Raw genomic sequence first — 25,396 nt, 5'->3', positions numbered from 1 at the left:
CGGACAGCTAGATAAAGCTATGCTCTCGTTATAATTGGTTGTTTATTGTCAATGAATAAAGCTGCATACTTTTGCATTTCCTCATATTTATAGGTACGAATGTGTCACATTGATCCTTCACTGCAGATCTTACTCTACAATGGCAGAACTGAGCAGAGCATAAAACCATACGTGATTGACAGCAGTGCTCCGCCATGGGATTTCAGTATTTTATATGACATTAGAACACAAAGGTTCACTGCAAAACAGACCATCGGAGAATATTAAAATGGATATATTTCATAGTCAGACCTGTGTATTCAACGACTTAGGTACAAATATAGATGTACACTTGTAACTTATATTTAATTCATTTTGACATTTAAGAAAAAAGATATCATTAGTTTTTATTTTTGTAGACAAGGAAAGGTATTAAATGTATTAAATAAAATGCAGTAAATATTTCTGCCAATAGATGGTGCTATATGATATTCTTCTGCATGTACCTGACTGAATGGGCTTTGGGTTCTCTGTTGAGCAAGGACACACATCTCCGTAACAGCACACCAGGTGGTTAAGTGTGGTACTGCAAGTCAGAAAAAAAAATGGCACTTCAAACAATTGTATTTTCTATGGAAAATCATTGCATTCTAGGCGTATATTCCAGTTTTATATTAATAATGTTTTATTATTTTACTTAAAAAATTGCAAGGGCCGATTCATCAAAGCTTTTACACGAGAAAACTGTCGTAAAAGCTTTGAAAAGTTGCAAAATTATTGTGCAACAGAGAGTTTTGCAAAATCCTTGTGACTTTTGGTATTTTCATGCCAATTTGAATCAGCTCTGCTGTAATGGGAGGAGCTGGGGCAGAGATGGAGATGGAGCGGGATAGGGATGTTGCTATGCCCCTTGTCAAATTCATCAAAAATGCTGGCGTTTTGTATGCCAGAAATGATAGTCCAGTCCCTGGCTGGAGTAGCGTTTCTGGAGTGGTGCACAGGGGCGCACACTACAGAGGAGATGCGCAGAATTCATTAAGCAGTGTGTGCCTCTTTAAGAACTTGGTGCCTCTTGTTCTCCATCAACACTGGCGTCACGTGGGTGTGAGCTACCAAAGTCTTAATGAATTGCCCCCCTAGTGTTTTGTGTTTTTTTCAATATACTTTTAATGTTTTACGAGTTTAAGAAACTTCTCTGATGTCAGTTAATGGGAATGTTTCTTTTTACATCCATAGGATGAAAGCTCCATAGGATAAGAAATTACACTGATACTTGTAGCAAACCATGAAATTGCAGAGCCTGGATATATTTCTAGCAAACCTCCATTGTTAAGTCTTTACAGGTTTCTGGATATAAACAAGAATCTTTCCTTATTCCATGTTACTTTTTTTTATACATAAGACCCCTTAGGCTATGTGCCCACGTTGCGGACCTGAAGCATATTTTTTACGCTTCTCCCTGGCGGGAAAATCGCATGCGGATATTACATGCGGTTTTCCCGCCAGGTAGAAGCGTTTGTGAGGCGTCTTTGCATGCATTTCCGCATGCGGGTTATCAAGCACTTCTCCAAGCATCACTTGGAAAAGTGCTTGACAACTTGTTCAGAATGGTAAAAAATAAAAAAATAAACTTTATACTCACCTTCCGATGCATTCTCTGCCCCGTCCGGAGGCTTGAGCGGCTCACGCTGTTGTGTGCAGGACCTGCGGTGACGTCATTGAGTCATGTGGTGGGTCACATGACTCAATGACGTGGCAGGTCCTTCAGACAACAGCGCGACGGAGGGAAAACATCAGAAGATAAGTATAAACTTTATTTTATTCTTTTTATTACAGGTTCTTTGGTACCCAGGTCTGGATGAGAGTCTCCTCTCATCCAGACTTGGGTACCATCCGCACATTGATTCCGCTGCGCTTCCGCAAAATTAATGAACATGCTGCGGATTTTTGACCGCAGCATATACGCTGCGGAAAAATCCGCAGCATGGGCATTGACATTGCGGAATGCCATTGGGGACCATGGGGTGTGGATATACATGCGTTTTTCAAGCGTTTACGCTGCGGAAATTCCGCAGCATATACGCTTGAAAAACGCTACGTGGGCACACAGCCTTAAAATAGTCATCTCTAATTCATCATATGGCATATTGCTACGATATGCTGTGACATTATGGCTAATATATCCCCCAGTTTTTACCTTTACAGAAACCTGATAGAGCCTCAACACAGCTCTAATCAAGTAAGAAGTAGGGGGTTCTCTCAGTCAAATCCCCTCCAATCAGAGAGTGATGGTATACTGTTGTAATTTGCCATTGCGTTGTTACCTATTCAACCCATAATAGGTGATAATAACGCAACATTTTGTGGATGATGAAGGTGTCGGACTGAAGTGCCAAGGGCCCACCAGTAACCAACTCCAGGGCCCCACTTCTCAGCTACATGTAAACGTGACATTATCCTCAATCACAAATTTTTATAACAATTAACTGGGTTGATTGTTATATGAATAAGATGCTGCCTTTGTCTGTACATAGTGATTCCAGTATATAGTGCCAAGTACTGCTCATATAAGAGGGGCCCACCGGAGGATTGTCCTGTTCTCCTTTGGGCCAGTCCAAGCCTGTGTGGATCTGACTGCTGGGAGCCACACCGATCAGTAGATTGGGGAATTTTTGCTTCCTGACGGGGCACTTTTTTCTATTACAAAATGGAATGGCAGGTTGGGTATCTGACCGCCATTCCATTCATTCTCTATGGCCTACCGGACCGGAAAAAGCCGAGTGCAGTACAGCCCTATAGAAAGTGCAGCAAATGGGCTCGTGCACTGTTGCTCTTTTCTAACAGTAATAAAAGTTCCTTTTTCTGATGATAGATGCAGGTCCCAGCGGTCGGACCTTCACCAATCAACAAGTTATCACCTGTTCTTTGAATAGGTAATAACTTGTTTTCACTGGACAATCCCTTTAAGAGTCTAATTTTATAGCAATGATCACTGATCTATTGAATTAGCAATGGTGTCCTTTACTCTTTCCATTGTGCTATTTCGGAGACGTCTGTAAGTAAGCCACTTTTTTTTATTCACTGGCAAAAGCCGACCCGAGACTTTATTGTGGACATGCACAGTTAATGCTTCAAATTGAGCTAAAACTTCTATGCTGAATGCATTGATTTATTTACGTCTTAAAAGGAACCCTGGTGAATAAGCCTAATAGGTTTACAGCCAAGTAGTTATCAATCACATGAGCCAAATTATTGCACAGAAAAAGGCTATTAGCAACTTACTGAGACTTTTATCCACTGCATAACCTTTCATTTATTGTTTTTTTTTTGTGTTTTTTTTTAGTTTATTTTACCTGATACAGGAAAAATGTAAATCCATAATATACTTATTATGTATGAATAATGTTATTATTGCCTCTTGGTACAAGTTAAAGACAACTCTTATAAAGGGTTATTTCCAACATTAAAAGTTTTCATCCAGCCAAAGAATAACTAATAAATTGCTGGGTGTTGAGGTCCAAGCACTGGGACCTCCAGTGATTCTGAAAATAGGGTTCTGAAATGTCCTCTCGGAATAGAGTAGTGACCACAACTCCATTCACTGCCTAAGGGACTGCCTAAAATACCAGCGCACAGTTGTGAGCCATCTTTGACAGCCACATGGAGAACATATGGAGCTGTGGTGCTCAGGGGGGATACCTCTTCTATCCAAGATCTCACAATCAATGAGGGTCCTACTGGTGAGACCACCACTGATTTGCAAGTTGCCATCTGTCCTTTGGATAGGTAATAACTTTTAAATTTTGGAATGACCCTGTAGAGTAGATTTCAGAACGTTATTATTGATGGCCTATTCGTAATAAGAATAAAGAGTTTTAAGTATGTATGCTCCAGACATAAGGCATTTGCTGCTCGCTCTCCTGTGTACGGACATAGGCACTGAAACCTCGGGCCTCTTCATGCTATGCTGGGACTTCCATCCACGACCAGACCTAGGACATCTCCATGCATGGCGTCATAAGGTTGCGATGTCATGTGTCGCGACCTTCCGGCACACATGTGCAGGGACATCCTAGGCCTGTGCGCAGCCAGAAATCATGGCCTAGTGTGAAGAGACCCAGAATTTTAGGACACCGTTGAAGACCATAGGTGGGAGAGCAAGCCACAGAGGTGGTCGGAGAGGTGAATGGCAAGGTATGGTTTTGGTTTTTTTACATCTTACATTTGTTATACTCAGGGGTCTTACCAAATCCCTGAGCATTTTATGGTACATACAATTCGTAGAGAATAAATTCTCTGCAAATTAAATAAAATCTGCAAAACTTGACGATTTTGAATCTCGCCTGATCCGTTCATCTCTAGTCACAAGTAAACCAATGAGAATGCCACCATGATGTTAGACCGCAGATAACTTCCCTTCTTTGGTGAGGATGACTTCACTGAATGGATGGGTTGACTTATGCAACATCAAGGTGCTGATTACTGAGATAATCCTTCGTTAGTCCAACTGGTAAAGATTGTTAGATTATTTCTTGAAGCTTCTGGGTCTGATGCAAATTCTGTTCCTGCACTTGTCTATACTGTGCCGGTGTCCTCTTATTTGGTAGAGGCACCATTAGGCCCAAAAAGAAAAAGAAAAGATGAAAGATATAATAAATAACTCAATGATAGTAAAAGGTGAACATTGGCTTTAAGGAATTTCGTAGGTAAATATGGAAAAAAAAATTAAATCAACGATAGGATGATAAGCCAAATAAGGATGTCATCATGAAGTAGTTTCTAAAATGGATTTATTAAAAAATACGAAACAGACGGGTATATAAAATAAGGATAAATCAATCAGTTTAAAGCAAGAAGAATTCAGGAAAAGTGATCTAAATTTTACCCAAAGATTGCTAGTTCCCCAACACGTGTTGTCAGCCGTACCCATGTTGGGAACATTCATTTAGAGCAGCGAGGCCATGTTTTTTCAACAGCACAATGATTAGGATTGTGAATGTGATTCAATACCCAAGTGTTTAATTAGGAGAACTGTTTACTTTACTCTATGAGCACTTTGCAATGATCTACACATGAGGTATTTGGTAAGAGAGCATGTTGGGGAAGATGGTAGAAGTCACAATGAATATGTTATTACATAGAGTGGTCTTAGTAAAGCAGGCTCCATGTGCCTCAGAGTACGATCGGAGGAAACCCACCCTACCCGCAATGAAAACTATACATACAAATGAGCAAATGTGGGCTTTCTAAAGAGTCTAGAGCTCTTTGTTATATGGGAAATAGAGTAGATACCTAGGAAATCACATCCCATAACAGGACATATGGACGGGGGTTGTCTTTAAAGAGGACAGGTAGATTTTACTACTATTTATATTTTCAGTTAAAGGGAACTTGTTAATTGATTCTTTCTGCCGAAACCTCATGAAGCATGAATCAGATCCTGGCTGCACGACTGCAGAGAAAATATAGCTTAAAGATCCAGCAGGGGGCAATAGTGAGATATGAGACTAGTCCGGCTCCAACCCAGCCGGCTTCTCCCCACACCGGGGCCCGACTGTCCTGACACCCGCCCATGGGAAGCTATATAGATAAATGCCTAGCTCAGAAAGGGAGAGCCACGTCCCTGTTTGTGCAAAGTACAAGAAACTAAAGCAAAACCAAAGAAATGAGCCGAAGCATAAATTGGCCATATGGGCATTGTTAAATATTTTTTTTTGCACAGTATCAATTAGCATATATATGGAGGGCATGTGCTCAATTGAAACCTTTGTTAAATAATTAAATAAATAAAAAAGTATTCTATCATTTAGAGTATACAGCTGCAGTGCAGACTCATGTGTCTCTATGGTTACAGAGAACAATCATGCCTTGTGCAGTTTGACCTTGCAGTCCTATGTTGCTGCAATTCATCTGTCCTCTCTTCAGCTATCCGTAGTTTAGTAAGACAAGCTGGCAGATTAAAGAGAATAACACTTGACTGTACGGTTAGTCTATGTAAAGTGTTACTTTTGGAGACACATTAATCTGCAGAGGGGCTGCGTGCTCAAAACCATAGGAAAAAAGAAAAGCAATGCTTGCAAAACTGCACCTAGATGGAGTATGGAGGAGTGCCGAGCACGCTCGCCCATCACTAGTGTCCGCCATTGGCTGCATCTATATATTTCTTAATAGGGGTTTGTCTTTGAGCCATAGAAAAAACTTTTCATGCATCGAATTATTAACAGAAAGCACCAGAATATCATGAAAAATATTATTCCTTCCACATATAATTACTTCCAGATAAGGAATCATGTATGCATTGTTCTATAAATATCTCATGATTTCCTAGGGCTTGTTAACTATGTTAATGATGGCAAAACATTTTCACCATAATCACATTCTGCTCTGCATGCTGAATGAAGTAGCATGTATTAACTTGTATAATAGCATGTGACCTATCGGAGAATGAAATGCCTCTGGTGGATGCTGTAGGAAACAGCGCTGAGGTTATCACCACCGTGCAGTGAGATTTGCAGCATTAGCTACATTAGAAGAAGTTACTGCCATTTAGAATTGGATTTTTTTTTTATACATAATGGAAGATATTTACAGAGGATTATAAAACGAAAATATATTGTATGCCATTGGCCAAGGGTGAAACACCTGTCCTACATAAAGCAATGTACTTAATGTACTATGTCTGGGCTGAACTTGGAGGTTTAGTCACATTATACAACCAAGAAACCATGTCCGCCTACATTTGTTTTGTGTAATCGGAACATGAACATGATTGCTCATACATAAACAAAAGACACTAAAAGAATAAGAGTAGATATCTTTAGAAAGCTTTACATATCTAAAGTAAATAAAGTCAACAGAATGAGTAAAAGAAAGATAATCAGATTTGATAATTTTCGCATTAAGATTAGTGATGAGCGAGCATGCTCATTACTCGAGATTTACAAGTATGCACGGGTGCTCGCCGAGTATCTTCAGCGTGCTCAGGAGTTATGTTTGAGTTATGGAGTGCGCATTATTTGCAACTGTTTGACAGCTTTAATACATGTGAGGAATGGCTGTTTCTTAGGCATTCCTCACATGTATTAAAGCTGACAAACAGACGTAAATCATGTGGACAGAGTGACTAAAACATAACACCCAAGTACACTGAAGATACTCGGCGAGCACCCGAGCATGTTCGCCGAAAGTGTTAACAGAACATACTCGCTCATCACTAATTAAGATGTCATAAGTTTTTTTGATGGAAAGGTGTCTGTATGTGGCCAACCAGTGGTCGTGTTGGGTTTTACTGGCATGTGGGTGGTAATTCTTGGAAAGGTAGGGTTATACTCCTCTGTATATTCACAATAATAGCACATAATCATGGTCTCACATCATTAATTGTCAAGCAATGATAAACATTGTGGTTAACGCAAAGCTTATAGACCATTGAGTGTCCCTCTGACATTTAGGAAGGGCAAATATGGGAGTATGATGAGTAAGACATCCAATCATTCTTAAAACTCCACATTACTGGGTCTCTGAGAGAATGGAAAGATTGGTTCCAGCAGGTTGTTTTCCAAAAAATGTCAAACCTACTTGTGTGAAGATTTACCCATCTGATGGTAGAACATTCTTCATATCTTCTCTGAAACGAACGGTTTAAAATTGTTGCACCATGTTTGACCTACCTTATAGTCTTTATTCTAAGCATCATAATTATCATAGGTTCACATTGTCAAAGAACGCTATTATCCTGTAGATATTGTGTTAATCTGCAGGCTAATAGCATTCTGAAGCTTTGCAGCCACCACAATGAAAGCCTGGCTGCTGGGAGGAAATTAACTTTATTCCTCCCAGCAGCCTTCAACTTTTAGTCATAGAGGCGCGGCCAGTGCGGCTTCAGTCATCGCTCAGTACAGAGTGAGTGGTGGCTGTAACGGCACCTCGGCACTGACTCACATGTGGCTCAGCACTAATGCACTATAGAGTCGGCTGTCAGTCCGTGTCGGGGCGTGGTTACAGCCACCGCTCACTATGGCCACACTCTATGACTGAAAGCCAGAGACTGCCGGGAGAAATAAAATGAATTTCCTCTTTTAAAACACTATTAAGGTGCACATTAACCCCATATTTGCAGGTTAGTAGCGTTTTTTTGACATGATAGGTTCCCTTTAAACATGTCGGTTAAACTAATGCCATGAGCTACCGGTTCTGTAATTGACGTTTACAGTGTTAAATAAAATGGAATGATTAGCTCATACCGAGCACTTTGTCAAACATGTTAGGAATCTGCCTTGTGTGATATTGAACCCATTGAACATAACATGTTCTTGATATTTTTTCCTAAATGGTCTGATTGACTTTTTGGACAAAAATGTTTTCCCAAGTAGGTCTTGATGAATTCTAAACTATATCCCCATGACATATGATGTTCGGATTATCTCTAGACTTACCGCACATTTGAAAAATTTGGAGGAACCTTAACTAGTTTTTGCTTATCTTGACTTTGTTGAGTAAGTTGTGTATAAAGAGTAAGATACAGATCAAAAGAAACAAAATGGACTTCTTTAAAAAAAAAAAAAAATTGGAAATTTTCGTTGGTTTCTTTGGGAGGAGAAAACACAATTGTCTTCATAAAGTTGGGAATTTTTTAAAAGAAAGTTGCAAGCGAGAAAACATTATGTGATAGAATTGTGGCTACTTTGCCTCCCGCTCCGTCACCTTGGCTGCTCATCCATTGAAAATACTTAAAGGTGTTTATAGCAAGGATTAAAAACAAAATGAGCTTTTGCCCCCAGGACTTAGACAGAGGGGAATGTTTATTGGAAAGTCATTCTAGTTAAGGTAATTATCCCTCACTGGTGTTGAGGTTTAATTTTTCTTACGTTATCAATAAGATTGTTGAAAGAGGTACAATAAAAAGGGTATTATCCGTGCTATTGATTGGGGAGGAAGTGAAGTTGTTTGGATCTATGTCGGTGCTACCTCAAGAGACTATTTATCGCAACTGGAATGAAATATGTTAGTATTTTCTTAAAAGAAAAAGAAAACTTTGATTTAGCCGCACAAAAGGGGCATTTCTTAATCCTTGCGAGGAGGAAATTGCTCTTTCCTCATGATCCATTGCTTTCTCTGCGTTTGACGTTGATTCTGTTAGTGGAGAAGAGGAGCCATGCTCGCTTGCTTCTCGCTGCATTTATCTTTCTCGTCTTGGCTGAGCTTTACCTTCTAAATTGTTGTTGAAGTAAATAAAAAAAAAGCTTTTCTCCGCAATGATCTCGGAATCTCAAGTGGACAGTAGTGAATAGCGGAGCAAAAGACAATATTTACATGCGGAGCCGTGAAAGGAAATTAAGGACTCGATACACTGTATCAAAAATGAAGGGTCGCTCGCTGAATGCGAATGGAGTTACGACTTCATTTTTTTTTCTTCTGCTGAGCCTGTTTCACGCGGAGAACATTGTCCGGGATACCCGCGGGAGAGAATGATCGCGCATTTAAAACACAAATACAGATATCACACGTGTACAGTAATGCATAAAACATGCTGTCAGATACAATACAGGTATGATATATTTTTTTACTCATTTCCATTTAAAAGGCAATGTCTGTTTACGCGCTCGCTTATTAATTTCCTCCCGTAGCAACAACTTCTCAAAATGGTTGTCCGGAATATTTTTAAGAAATGGTCTAATAGCTGTAAATATGTTAAAATAATAAAATAATGACTACATCACTTACATATTTAATACCCGGGATGGGGGATTAAATAGCTAAGTCATAGGTATGTTATTATTCTAAGAAATTAAGTTTTTAAAAAATTCGAAAAAACTCATTCGGGTTTTACCAGAAATCATCTTAAATGGTCACTGTGGGTGATATTTTTTAAATCGTTTTTGCGTTAACTCAAAAATTTTTCCAATACAATATATTCTTTCTCATGTGAAGTCACACAATGCACAAAATATATATATATTTTTTATTCTGGCCAATTCCTCGATCAGGATGACTTATGGCTGTAGCGCTGGCGTCCCTGCCCTCTGCTAGGCAGGGACGCTGCTCCCCTCACCGCTCTGCTCCGTGCCCGGCGTCCTCTCCCCGCTCTGCTGTCAGCGCGCGCTCCTTCCCGGCGTCCTCCTCCCGCTCTGCTCTCAGCGCGCGCTCCTTCCCGGCCCCTGTGCTTAGGGCGCGCGCGCGCGCGCTCCCCTCCTCTTAAAGGGGCCGCGCGCGCCGTCCTAAGGAGTCCCCGGCCAATGGCCGGAGGACTTCATCATATATAAGGCACCTCCTCCAAAATGGAGGTGCCCGAGCAATGTTGTTTGCACCTGTGTCTCACCTGTGCTTCAGCCCTCAGGTCCCGTTGCCAGTTACCTGCCAGTTACCTGCCAGTTACCTGCCAGTTTCCTGCCAGTTTCCTGCTAGTTACCTGCCTGATTCCTGCCTGAATACTTGTTACCCGCCTGCCTGCCTGAGGTCCGACGGTCTGCCTTACAACTCCGGTCAGTCTGTCTAAGGACCAACTTGTCCGCTCACCTGGGAGCGCACATCAGCTACCTGCCTGCTTGCCTGAGGTCCGACGGTCTGCCTTACGACTCCGGTCAGTCTGTCTATGGACCAGCTTGCCCGCTCACCTGGGAGCGCTTCTCCGCTACCTGCCTGCTTGCCAGCCCGGAGGCTCCGTTGTCACGTGCGGTGACCACCAGCTATTCCAGAGACTCTTGCCCGCTCACCTGGGAGCGCATCTCCGTTACCTGCCTGCTTGCCAGCCCGGAGGTCCCGTTGTCACGTGCGGTGACCACCAGCTATTCCAGAGACTCTTGCCCGCTCACCTGGGAGCGCTTCTCCGTTACCTACCTGCCTGCCAGCCCGGAGGTTCCGCCGTCACGTGCCGTGACCACCTGCTATTCCAGAGACTCTCGCTTGCTCACCTGGGAGCACACATCTACCATCTGCCTGCTAGCCTACCCGGAGGCTCCGCCATCACAGGTCGTACCTACCCCTTACCCAGAGACTGCCCTGATCACTTGCCGTAACTCCCTGTCCGTTCACCCAGAGACTGCCACCCGCTCCCTTACAAGGGCCGCCCCCTTGTATAGTAGCTCAGAGGTTCCGCCTCCCGGACCCGTTACAGTTTGCTCGGGCCATGGAACCCGGTGGCACCCAAGCTCCCTCGCTCTCGGACCTCTGTCTTGAACTGTCCCGTCAGAGGTCCCAACAGGAGGCCATCCTGGGTCACCTGCGGAATGTTAATACTCGCCTGAACACTCTGTCTGATCCACCAACAACCTCCGCCAGTGCCATATCTTGCAATCCGGCAGCTCCGCTGCCCACTAATACTATGGTATCCTACCCCGGACCCCGGCTCTCTGCACCTCCTCGCTTCGGAGGCGACCCCGTCCAGGCTCGGGGCTTCATAAATCAGTGCACCCTGCACTTTGAACTTTTGTCCCATCAGTTTAATTCCGACCGGGCCAAAATTGCCTTTATCATGTCCCATCTCACCGGGGAGGCCCTGGCCTGGCTAAATCCTCTATGGGAGAGAGGAGACCCCCTGGTGTCCAACTTGCCTGCTTTTCTCTCGGCTTTCCGGAAAGTCTTCGACGAACCCGGACGGAAGACCTCATCCGCATCCTCTCTGCTACGCCTCCGTCAGGAGGGTCTCAACGTGGGCCAATATGCCATACGGTTCCGCACCCTTGCCTCGGAGCTGGCCTGGGATAACGACGCTCTGGTATCCGTCTTCTGGGAGGGTCTGTCCGGTCGTATTAAAGATGAACTTGCTGGTCGGGACATTCCTACCTCTCTCGATGATCTAATAACCCTTGCCACCCGGATTGACCTACGGTTCCAGGAGCGTGCCAAAGAGGTCACCCGTGAGAGAGGGATTCCACGTTTAGCTCCTACTTTCCAGAAACCCGTCATTCCCTCCATCTCTCCCCAGGTACACTCTCCTGAGCCTATGCAGGTCGACCAGACCAAGATGGTCAAAACCCGTCAGGACTCATGCCGTGCCGAGGGGAGCTGCTTCTACTGTGGCAGTAAGGAGCACCGGATCCGTGCCTGCCCGGAGAGGTCGGGAAACGCCTGTGTCTAGGTTCGCTCAGAGAGGTCCACCTAGACAAGAATAAATCCTCTCCATCCCTGCTGTTGTCAGTTTCGATCATCTACGGGGAGAACCGTTATTTCGAACTAGCCCAACTTGACTCTGGAGCAGCCGGGAACCTTATTTCACAGTCCCTGGTTGAGAAATACCGCATCCCTACCAAACCTCTAGCTGTACCCTTGTCTGTCGCTGCCGTGGATGGGGGCCTCTTACCTCGCCCCATTCAACTCATCACCGAATCCATTACCCTGCAGGTGGGAATGCTGCATTCTGAAAGTATCTCCTTTCATGTTCTGCCTGGACTCTCTCACGCCCTCTTGCTAGGTCTGCCCTGATTCCAGAGACATGCACCCGTGCTAGACTGGCAAACCGGAGAGGTCCTTCGCTGGGGACAAGACTGTCATAAAACCTGCCTGGTTCCCGTCCATCCCGTCCGTCCCTCTCCTACCCCAGCTAATCTACCTGGACTTCCGATTCCTTATTGGTCTTATGCAGATGTCTTTAATAAAAAGGAGGCAGAGACATTACCACCACATAGACCATACGACTGTCCCATCGATCTGCTACCCGGTACTACTCCTCCCCGTGGGCGTATCTATCCTTTATCCGCTGCTGAGACCCGGTCAATGTCCGAATATATTGAGGAGAATCTGGCCAGAGGATTCATCCGGAAATCTACCTCCCCGGCGGGAGCAGGCTTCTTTTTCGTCAAAAAGAAGGACGGCTCTCTCCGTCCCTGTATAGACTATAGAGGCCTAAACCTGATCACGGTGAAGAATAAGTACCCCCTTCCGCTCATTCCAGAATTATTTGATCGCCTGAGGGGGGCTAGGATCTTCACCAAACTGGACCTTCGTGGGGCGTACAACCTGGTTCGTATTCGTCAGGGGGATGAATGGAAGACGGCATTCAACACCCGGGACGGCCACTATGAATACCTGGTAATGCCCTTTGGTCTCTGTAACGCTCCTGCCGTCTTTCAAGAGTTGGTCAATGACATCTTCCGGGACCTTCTCTACTCCTGCGTAGTGGTGTACCTGGACGACATCTTGGTCTTCTCTCCGGATCTCCAGACTCACCGGAGGGACGTTCGTCAGGTCCTGCTCAGGCTAAGGCAGAACCATCTCTACGCTAAATTTGAGAAGTGCCTCTTTGAGCAGACCTCGCTTCCGTTTCTGGGCTACATTATCTCTCAGACCGGCCTACAAATGGATCCTGAGAAACTGTCTGCCATCGAGAAATGGCCCCGACCGGAGGGGTTGAAGGCCATTCAGCGATTCCTGGGCTTCGCCAACTACTACCGCCTCTTCATACCACACTTCTCTTCCCGGACGGCCCCAATTTCTGCGCTCACCCGTAAAGGTACTAATCCCAAAGAGTGGCCACCCGAAGCAGAGGAGGCCTTTCTTTCCCTTAAACAGGCCTTCTCTTCCGCCCCGGTGCTGCATCGCCCAGATGGCAACAAGCAGTTCTTCCTGGAAGTTGACGCCTCCTCCTCTGGAGCCGGAGCGGTACTTACTCAAAAATCATCTTCCGGGAGGATGGTAACTTGTGGCTTCTTCTCTAAACTCTTCTCCTCCTCTGAGCGCAACTATTCCATAGGAGACCGAGAGTTATTGGCCATCAAACTGGCATTGGAGGAGTGGCGTTACCTGCTCGAGGGGGCTCTTCACCCGGTAATAATTTACACTGACCACAAGAACTTGGCTTACCTCCAGCATGCCCAGAGACTTAACCCGCGCCAAGCCCGGTGGTCCTTGTTTTTTGCTCGTTTTGATTTTGTCCTTCATTTTCGCCCGGCTGACAAAAACGTCAAGGCGGACGCCTTGTCTCGGTCCTTTCTGGTGTCTGATCTCGAGGAGGATCCGAAACATATCATCGATCCCGCCAGAGTAATGCAGGTGGCTCCCGTGAGTCTAAATCGTCTTCCTCCTGGTAAGACGTTCGTACCAGTACCTGATCGGGAGAAGATCCTACACTGGGGTCATTCGTCTAAACTAGCTGGCCACGCCGGTCAGAAAAAGACCCTCCAGCTTATTACCCGGCACTACTGGTGGCCTAACCTGCACAAGGATGTAATAGACTTTGTTTCTGCCTGTGTGTCCTGCGCCCGCAACAAAGTTCCGAGACACCTGCCGGCCGGTCGCCTCCTACCTCTGCCAGTACCTGCTGCCCCCTGGCAGCATATAGCGATGGACTTCATTACTGATCTGCCCGTCTCTGCCGGTTGTACGGTCATTTGGGTGGTCGCTGACCGCTTCTCCAAGATGGCTCACTTCATTCCACTGCCAGGTCTTCCGTCTGCACCCGAGCTGGCTAAAGACTTTATCCGCCACATCTTCCGTCTTCATGGCCTGCCCCGTCACATCGTGTCGGATCGTGGGGTACAGTTCACTTCCCGTTTCTGGAGAGCCACTTGTAAATTGCTGGACGTCACCCTGGACTTCTCCTCCGCTTACCACCCACAGTCTAATGGTCAAGTGGAGCGGATCAATCAGAACCTGACCAGTTACCTTCGGCACTTCGTTAATGCCCACCATTCTGACTGGGTGGATCTCCTGCCATGGGCCGAATTCTCGTACAACAATCACGAGAGCGAGTCTTCCTCCAAATCCCCGTTTTTTGTAGTCTACGGTCAGCATCCTCGGATCCCGTTTCCCGTCTCCACCTCGGCGGACAATCCGGCTGCGGAATCTCTTGTTAACAAATTTTCCTCCATATGGGAGAGTACCCGGTCCGCACTCCTTCTGTCATCCGAGCGTATGAAAAGACACGCTGACAAAAAACGTCTGGACCCTCCTCAATTCCGCCCTGGGGATAAAGTCTGGCTCTCGTCCAAATATGTCCGGCTCAAGATCCCTTCCTATAAGTTAGGGCCTCGGTTCATCGGCCCACTGGAGGTCATCAGTCAGATCAACCCGGTGGCCTATAAATTGAAACTCCCGGCCAACTTACGGATCCCTAACTCCTTCCATGTGTCTCTCCTCAAACCTGTGGTGCTTAACTCTTTTTCCAAGTCTACAGGTACGCCTCCTGCTCCGGTTTCTGCTGAGGACGAGTTTGAGGTAGAGAACATTCTTGCCACCAAAAGGGTAAGAGGAAAGACCTTTTTTCTGGTAGATTGGAAGGGGTTTGGTCCTGAGGAGAGAACGTGGGAGCCCCGGGAGAACATCCATGCCCCTCTCATCCTAGCTAAATTTCTGTCTGGCCTAAAAAAGGGGGGGCCTAAAGGGGGGGGTACTGTAGCGCTGGCGTCCCTGCCCTCTGCTAGGCAGGGACGCTGCTCCCCTCACCGCTCTGCTCCGTGCCCGGCGTCCTCTCCCCGCTCTGCTGTCAGCGCGCGCTCCTTCCCGGCGTCCTCCTCCCGCTCTGCTCTCAGCGCGCGCTCCTTCCCGGCCCCTGTGCTTAGGGCGCGCGCGCGCGCGCTCCCCTCCTCTTAAAGGGGCCGCGCGCGCCGTCCTAAGGAGTCCCCGGCCAATGGCCGGAGGACTTCATCATATATAAGGCACCTCCTCCAAAATGGAGGTGCCCGAGCAATGTTGTTTGCACCTGTGTCTCACCTGTGCTTCAGCCCTCAGGTCCCGTTGCCAGTTACCTGCCAGTTACCTGCCAGTTACCTGCCAGTTTCCTGCCAGTTTCCTGCTAGTTACCTGCCTGATTCCTGCCTGAATACTTGTTACCCGCCTGCCTGCCTGAGGTCCGACGGTCTGCCTTACAACTCCGGTCAGTCTGTCTAAGGACCAACTTGTCCGCTCACCTGGGAGCGCACATCAGCTACCTGCCTGCTTGCCTGAGGTCCGACGGTCTGCCTTACGACTCCGGTCAGTCTGTCTATGGACCAGCTTGCCCGCTCACCTGGGAGCGCTTCTCCGCTACCTGCCTGCTTGCCAGCCCGGAGGCTCCGTTGTCACGTGCGGTGACCACCAGCTATTCCAGAGACTCTTGCCCGCTCACCTGGGAGCGCATCTCCGTTACCTGCCTGCTTGCCAGCCCGGAGGTCCCGTTGTCACGTGCGGTGACCACCAGCTATTCCAGAGACTCTTGCCCGCTCACCTGGGAGCGCTTCTCCGTTACCTACCTGCCTGCCAGCCCGGAGGTTCCGCCGTCACGTGCCGTGACCACCTGCTATTCCAGAGACTCTCGCTTGCTCACCTGGGAGCACACATCTACCATCTGCCTGCTAGCCTACCCGGAGGCTCCGCCATCACAGGTCGTACCTACCCCTTACCCAGAGACTGCCCTGATCACTTGCCGTAACTCCCTGTCCGTTCACCCAGAGACTGCCACCCGCTCCCTTACAAGGGCCGCCCCCTTGTATAGTAGCTCAGAGGTTCCGCCTCCCGGACCCGTTACAATGGCTTGATATGATCATAATATGGTTAACAAAGTTCCTTATGTTATATACATGTACTATTATTATTTACTTATTTAATTATTAAAAGGTTTATGATATTTTTTTTTCTTGGGTTTTGTCCGTGAAATGGCCACAGTGTGAACAAACTCTTACAAATTGCACTTATACCAACTTATCTTCTGGCTCATTTCTTTGGTTTTACTGTAGTTTCTTGTGCTTTGTAAAAACAAAGGTGTGGCTCCCCATTTTTTAGCTAGGCAATTCATCTATAGAGCTTCCCATGAATAAGTGGCTGAACTAATCGTGTCTCTGTCCCTTATTCACATTGAAGTCGGCTGACACAAAGTAAGGTTTTTATACTAGAGATAGGACAGGACCATCCCAACTGGGTTCACCTTGTTGGGGTGGAATGGCTTTTATGCTTTTCAATCAAAGTAGTGTTAACCAAGTAACCTATGTTATTCACATGTACTATTACTATTTACTTACTGCAGCATATTTGCTCCATTTGTTTTTTTCTTGGGTTTTGTCTGTGAAATGGCCACAGTGTGAACCTGATCCTACACATTGCTCATATACCAACTTATGCTCCGACTCATTTCTTTGATTGTTTCTCATGTGCAGTCCCACAATGCACAAAATATATATAACTTTTTATTTTGCCTCATGCTTCCATCAGGATGACTTATGACTAGTAGTGATGAGCGAGTATGTTCTGTTAACCCTTTTGGTGAGTATGCTTGGGTGCTCGCCAAGTATCTTCAGCGTACTCAGGCGTTATGTTTTAGTCACTCCATGTGCATGATTTACGACTGTTTGACAGCTTTAATACATGTGAGGAATGCCTAAGAAACAAGCATTTCTGACATGTATTAAAGCTGTCAAACAATTGCAAATCATGTGCACAGCGTGACTCAAACATAATACACGAGCACGCTGAAGATACTCGGGGAACACCCAAGCATGCTTGTAAATCTCGAATAACGAGCATGCTCGCTCATCACTAATGACTAGATATGATCCACCATGTTATTCATATACACAGTTAATTTCTCTTCTGGATCCTGTAATAGGTAAAGTAAAATATTTCTGTACAGAAACACAGGAGGTCAAGACAACCTTTTATGCAGACTTTAATGGCGCTCTGCTTCAAAGATGGAGCCAAGACCTTAAGATTTCTGAATTGATGGGTCCAGGTTTAACCTATAATGTCTTTGTCTTATCTGTTGCATAAAAAATAATAGTGATTCCCAAGGACCATTCTTATTGATTGCACTCAAGTCAATTACTAGCTGGCAATTCAACGATAGTTTAAGTGTTTTTAGATTTGTTAATTTGTAAGCCATAGTTGGATTTACTTTCTTGATATTATACTTAGCAAAAATGACCAGGGTTCACAGATAAAAAGTGTATGATTTACCTTGAAACCGATGCCCACAAATCTCAATCAATTCCATTGACTTATAATGGGCATGGGCATGTCAGGTTTCCATTAATTCTACAGTATTTCTTATATCAAAATACCTCTGCAAACTAGGACATTCCTGCCACCAAAAACTCACAAACTGTGATAAAAAGCCAAGACGACACATCACAAGGATTAGCAGATCTTTCAGAAGTTCATTTTGCATATCCATTCGAGAAGACCCTTGGGCTTGAGGGTCAATACATACAACATATTGATTGACTCCATCCATACAAAGTCCATTCTCTGTTGATATCTGGATGGTGGAAGCTCTTACTAATAACTCTGCTCACCATTTTTCATCACCCTGGAATTCATCATCCCGGGCAATCATTGACAGAGTATTCAAGAAACCTTTATTTAATGTACATGCTCAAGTCATTTAGGGATATTCATAGACTAGATTGATTCAGTAAATGTATGTACTCGACGTCTCTGGAGAGAAGGACTGAGTACCTTTCAAAGTGAAAGACTCGTTAAAGCAATCGTTATTCAATACAGAAAGAGCAACATTTATTTGAAAATTGTCTATAGGGGCAGGTAATATAATGCTTCAACTCATTCACAATTATGCCTAATCTACAGAGCCCTCTTATCACCCACCATATAGATATGTTTAGTAGTGACGAGTGAATCTACCAAAATTAGATTTCAGCAGTTCGCTTGAATTTGGCCACGAAATAGCATTTGTGTCGAACTTGGCTTATTCTGTGGTTTTTAGGGCACTGGCAGAACACTGAGCATAATTAACATAGGGGGTCAAAAAAAAAAAGAATACACACCTTGCTGCTCGCCTATCTGACCACCACAGCTCCCCAGTTGGTCTTCTATTGACTAGGCTTTAAGCGATGTATGTCGTCCAAGGTCTATTCAGTGTAGGAAGTGCTGGCACAAAATAAAGAAAGACCAGAAGAGACCGGAGCTAGAGGTACCTAGCATAGGACTGTGTGTGGTGGGACTTTTAAGCAACGAGTTGAGAAAGGTATTTTTTTAGTTTTAACCCCTATCGCAGTCATCTGCAAATTAACAGTTAGGGGCCTGCTGATAGCCATTTTTCTGTATTTGCATGAAGCAAATCACATAAATTCAGAAATGAGTAAAAGCAAATTTTTTTATAAAATTTTAACTAATTTCATATGCTTCAAAATTATTCACTGTTGTCTAATATCTACAGAACCACTTACTGAAAGAGCTTGTCCACTACTTAGACAACCCCTTCTCACTCCTCATGGTTGACCCCGGTAAAATAAAAACACTTATCCTCACCCACTCGGTGCCTGTACTATTCCAGCGGTGTTAGCATTCGCGTTCCAGCGGCTCATATGAGGTTGTTACATCACATGAGTCCTCTGCCAGCGTCACTGTCCTCACCTTCGGATGTATTGTATATAAACAGGAAGCCAGAGCTGCGGCTGCCCTCTGACTTCCTTTCGATGCTTGTTTTGTCCGAGGATGGGGACAACCCCTTTAATAGTAGAGTTCACATGTCTCCATTTATCACTAACTTCAAAAAGTTCATGTCTCTAATGCCTGTAGGTGACTTTTGATAATGTTCAGAAATTGCTTCTTACAAGTAGAAACATATTTGATTCCATTGATATTTCCATTAGCATGAAACAATTACATAGATTTATTTTAGCGTTAACTTCAAAGAAGCTCTCTACGGAAATTGGATTAATGATACACTCTCGGATGTGAAGTGGCAGCCTTGTCCTCGGCTAAGCTATTTTCTGCTGTCTAAACAGCCAACATTATATCGAGAAGAGTGTTGTATGACATCTGGAACAACAACGGTCTTCTCAGTTGGGTTTCCAATAAGCACTTGCTTAGCAACCAATCTTTCTTAAGTTACTCAAAGCATAGATATACCAATGAACTGAGGTCAGAGATGGGTTTGGGAGGCTTAGTGGGACCTAAATTGCAGCTTTTCAGATTTCTCTTAAACATTGAAAAGAAAACCTGCTTTCAAAAAAAGAAAACAAAACAGAAAATAATCGGAAGATTCTTATGTTCTATGTGTCTATACTGCCATCTCATTGGTGTGATGAGTATTTTAGCGTGTTTGTTAGCCAAAATGATGGAATTGTTTCCACGAGAACCGAATTGATATTGAATTTTTTAAAATCCCAAATTTGAACAATGAATGATGAGATTCCTGCGAATCGCCAAAACAAACAGACGTCAACATTTTGCACATTGTAGTAGATTGCATAAGTCATAGACTGTGTGCGGCTCCCCAAAATATGTTGAAACTGTCATATATTATAGAGTGCCACTAACCAGGAGAGACTATGATACCTCGAGTCTCTAATAGAGATTATTCATCAGGTAGCAACACTTACTGTCATAATAAAAGAGTGATCCTAAGTTGGAGAAACAATGGTATTTATTCAATGAAAATTAATGATTTGGGGATTTTGATAATTATAACCCTCCCACACCCCTCATTACCCCACCAATCCATAGTTTTAACCACACTTGCTCCCCATTTTTTTCCACCTCAACCTATCTACATGTGTAGTTTTCTGACCAGCTTGACATGCATTGGAAATCTCTCGCTATCTTTCTCCCTCAATCTTTCTCTCATCTTCCAAATTACTGAGGCCAATAAAAGGGGTTATCCAGGACTAAATTATTTTTTTACTACGAGCCAAAAATCTAACAGGCAGGCAGTAGTTAACTAGTTCTATCCGGCGCCGGCTCAGAATGTTCATTGACCGCTCCTGCCAGCGATTAAGCTACTCCACATCAACAGATTATCTCTTCTTTTCCAGGCCGCTCTTTTCATGGGGTGTGTGTCACAGGTGTGTCACATGTGACAGACAGTTGCTCTGCAGCAGGCTGTAGAAGATCACTTTGATTGGCATTGCAAACGCTTCCTTAAATCTGTCTTACTTTAGGACCCAGCGGCTACCTCTTTCCTGCTCTGATTGACACCCTGGCCTGGATATTTAAATACTTTCAGTTTGCGGCAGGGAGGGGCCGGTAATATTCACATGTTCCCTTGTGAAGGCTCGGAACTATTACAGTCAGCTTGCTTCCTCTCTGGTGCTTTGGAGGACATTTGGTGTAATCTCTCTGAAGTCTGCTCAAGCTAAGTTTCTCCCCCCTGTGTTTGTCTCCCTTGTTGTCTTTATTTTGTAGTGGGGACTAACCAGTGCTCATCCTTCCCCCTTCCCTATAAAGGGCCTAGCTCTAGGGATTTACAGGACTTAGGTTTCCTGTCTGGCAATTTGTGAGTGACCAATATAGGGATGGTAGTGGAGACAGGGTGATATTAGATCAGCCTAGGGGTCTCCACTCCCCCTTTCCCTAGTGTCTGGGCTCCCTTTCCCTCATCCCTTTGTGTTGCATTTAGTCTTTCCTACACTGTGCGTGACAGTGTGACTGCCAACTTCATGTTGATTGACAGACATCTTCCTAAAGTTATGCAAGAGGGAGCCGGCTGTCAATCAGCATGATGTTTGCAGTCACGCCTTGTCAACTGAATAAAACAGAAGAGAAACCGTTGCTCTGTTGACGTGACGTCAGTGGAAGCCACATAATCACCGGCAGGAGTGGTCAGTGACCTCTCTGAGCCAGCGGAAATCGTCACTGGGCAGAACAGTCAGGTAGTTGTTAGTTTTTAGGCCACGGTAAAAAATTAATAAAGTCCTGGATAATCCTTCAAAAACATTAAAACAAGTAGTATACACTACTAGGAGACGTTAGAGTATTAGCCACATCTTTTCAGGACCATTGGACTACCTGCAATTCGTGATGGATTTATTTGCCCAAAATTGATTTTTGGGGAAAAAATTTGTCTGGCGAATTCAAATTTCAAAAGCTTTCGATCATCTCTGTTAGCAAGTAATGAGAATTTATTGTATCTGTATCAGTTGAGTGTCATGTTCTTGCCAAGTAACTGATGGCCATTCAAGCCACGAAGAGTCCCATCTGTCAATATGAAATGACAGGTTTCCATTGGCAGGTTACTTGCAGCATCCTATTAATTGCAATCCCATATATATCTAGGACCGATGTGACCTACGTCTTGTTTAATACTTGGGTCTTCAGCTAATTAGGATGTTGGGGAATTGATTGCACACTTACGCTATGTAAAGACAGATAGTAATGAGTCTGTCAAACAAAGGCAGACTTACACATTGCTGGCTCCACTAGCCCCATCACCATGTATAGAGCAATGCTCATTTAAGCTAGAATTAGCCTATCCATTTTGTTTTGGGTCTATGGACTTTGTCAGTTCTGTATATACAGTAATGACATGCTTCATAAATTTTATTGATACTGTAGCTTAGATCAATCTTCCCACAATGATTTTCTGCCCACATTGTTAATATATGTATTTGCATGAAGAAAATGTGATTGTACACATCATTATTGCTTAATTTTGCCATATTTTATGTATACAGTTATGTTATAGCACGTAGAGATCCGCACTGTGGAAGCAAACTGAGGTTTAGAGTAGACTCAGCCATGATAGACACTAAACAATGATAACCTTTCCTAATAAAGGAGGTTTCATCATGGCTGAAGAGGCTGTGAAACATCTTCAATTTGTAAGGAGGATATCAGAGAGGATGTCCCCCATTGAGGTAATTTAGGAAAACCTGCGTGCTGTAAAATGATTGTATCTTTCAGGAAAGAGATGTTTAATTTAGTAGCCACTCATAAATGTGAGTATGAAACAGGCGGAGGAACTGCGTAAGGATGCGACTAGATTTATACATGAAATAAGAGCAAATCTTGAGACTCTCACAAACCATGTACTAGATATAATACTGGTATTCTTTGTGGCAAAAAAAAGCTTTTTAACGTGCCTTATTGCAGCCTCTGCATCCCCGATAGTTAGACCCCCTTAGTTCTTAAACCTAGATTCCTTAAAGGGAATGTGTCAGCAGGTTTTTGCTATGTAATCTGAGGTCAGCATGAGGTAGGGGTTAAAACGCAGAATGCAACGATGTATCACATGTCAAGCTGTGTGCTGTTGTTTACTTATTTTGAAGGTTTTATGACTTTGTGTCTGAACTACAGTGCGTGCATGCTAGTCAAACTCCGCCCCCTTCTGTGATAAGCAGCTCACTGTCAATAGACATTGTATATACAGAACCTGTTGGGGGCTTTCTCAACTCTGCTGCATTGCTAAATCTTCTAACTCTGATTGTGTCAGAACGGCTGCACCCAGTAAACTAAGTGATACATTGTTGGAATCAGGGTCTCTTTGCCTACATCATGCTGCTCTTAGGTATGATATCAAAAACCTGCTGTCAGATTCCCTTTAATCCGATAATGGGTTAATTATTTGCCAATGTCACCTCCTGCATGAGAATGCTGTCAATTGATTACCGAGATCTGAGATCTGCAAAAAATCAGGGATCCTGTAAAAGAGAATTTTCAATATTCACCCATATAAAAAACAAAAACAAAAACAAAGATAAAAGAGACAATTCGCCAGTCTGAAAGGTTTACAGAGAACCAAACTGCAGGCTGCCTGGGGAATCAATGAAAAAGCACATTTTTTTTCTCAATATTTGTTTATCTTTAGAAGATTGGAGAATTGATTTTCTAGGTGTGACATCTGCAGTGAATAGTTTTGATCTGAGAATCAATGTAAAATTCGTCTCCTATCCCTTGGACACTTTAGCGTTGTCATTACTTGCAGTACCTGAGAAGCACCAGCAGGGTTTAAATATCACACCATAAGCTGTCACAATTAACAGATGATTCCACAGGATTTCTCCTGGGAAATAACCATTCTACCTGCATAATTTACAGCAGGAGTGAATGAGTTAACCATACGTATAGAGGATGAGGATGCTGTATATAAATGTCAGATTCATGATGTAGCCCATCTGCATTTATGAATTGTCTTCATGGTGAGAAGGAGAATTTATGGATCAGTTACTACAAGAAAAGACTTGGGAAGCGATCCGTCCGTGCAGTCATTTCTTGTGAAATGTGGAGGGAATAAGCATTAAAAATAATATCAGGAGCTTAACCAGTTCAGCACCGCTGTTATGGACAGCGACTGTTATACTCACACTGCTATAGGCAGCCACCCTCTGCTTATAATGCCAGATACTTAACTAGTTCAGCACCACAGCTTTAGACAGTGACTCTGCAGAAGTAATAATAATAATAATGACAATAAAAATAATAATCATAAAAAAATGTAATCAGTTCAGCACCCCTATTGTGAACAGCAGTTCTGCGGTAATAATAATAATTATAATAACAACAATATTATTATAATGTTTAACCAGGTCAGCACCACTTTAATAGTGGTAATAATAACAACAATAATAATATTTACAAAACAAACAAACTGTAAATAAATAAATAAAAGGTTAACTAGTTGTGCGCCACTGCTGTGAACAGCGACCTTGTAGTAGTACCAGTAGAAGTATTAGTAGAAGTAGTAATATTAATAATATTTCTAATAATTATCCTCATCATAATAAATATAATATTAATATAGTTTAACCAGTCCATCACCAAAGCCATAGACAAGTGACTATGTGGTATTAGTAGAAGCAGTAATTGGAGAAGAGCGAACCCGAACGTAAAAGTTCGGGGTTCTTACCGGATGGTGCTGAGCTCATGGACTTCTCCCAGAAGTCCGTTGTAATGTTTCGATTTCCAGGGGAAGTCCGGGAGGAGAGAGAGAATTTTTCAGATTAAAAGTTCTGGTCCCCATTGTTTTCAATGGGGTTCGGGTTCTGGTTCAAGTTCAGGTATAGTTCTAGTATCCGAACTGAACTTTGGAATAAAGTTCTGGTCGGGTACCAGAACCCAAACTTCCACGGGTCCACTCATCCCTAGTAGCAATAATAATAATAATAATCATCCTCATCATCATAAATATATTAATAATACTGTTTAACCAGTTCAGCACCACAGCTATAGACAAGTGACTATGTAGTATTAGTAGTAGTCGAAGTAGTAGTAGTAATAATAAAATGAATAAAGATTAATCAGTTCAGCCCCACTGTTATAAAGAGTGACGCTTTAGTAGTAGTAATAATAATAATAATATTTAAAAAAATAAACAAAAAAAATTAAAGGTTAACCAGTTCTGCACCTCTGTAGTGAACAAGCAGTAGTACTAGTAATAGTAATATTATTAGCAGTAATAATAAAAATAATCATCATCCTAATAAAAATAATAATACAGTTTAACCAGTTCAGCACCACAACTTTATACAGCTGTAGTAGAAGTAATATTAATAATATTAACAAAGTTTAACAAGTTCAGCACCACTGCTGTGTACAACCATTCTGTGATCATATTACTAGATGTTACCTAGTTCAGCACCGCTGTAAGGACAGCGACTCTGTAGTAATATTTCTGTATTTATTTTACTCACTTATCTAGCGCCATTAATTTCCACAGCACTTTACATTCATCATCATCTCTGTCCCCATTGGGGCTCACAATCTAGATTCCCTATCAGGATGTCTTTGGAGTGTGGGAGGAAACTGGAGAACCCGGAGGAAACCCACGCAAACACGG

The 25,396-nt window shown here is 43.6% G+C and overlaps 1 protein-coding gene across 14 annotated transcripts in view; it reads left to right on the top strand.

Moving 5' to 3' along the window:
- Positions 1–25,396, top strand: part of NRXN1 (neurexin 1) — a 1,901,072-nt gene that overhangs the window by 1,257,184 nt on the left and 618,492 nt on the right. The gene's annotated exons all lie outside the window — the stretch shown is intronic.

The sequence above is a fragment of the Phyllobates terribilis genome, unplaced genomic scaffold (assembly GCF_046119375.1).
Source record: "Phyllobates terribilis strain yellow unplaced genomic scaffold, ASM4611937v1 Scaffold_3__8_contigs__length_932513732, whole genome shotgun sequence".
In the NCBI taxonomy this organism is placed as follows: domain Eukaryota; kingdom Metazoa; phylum Chordata; class Amphibia; order Anura; family Dendrobatidae; genus Phyllobates; species Phyllobates terribilis.
The sequence above is the reverse complement of the archived record's forward strand: the minus strand, read 5'-3'. Positions and strand labels throughout refer to the sequence as shown.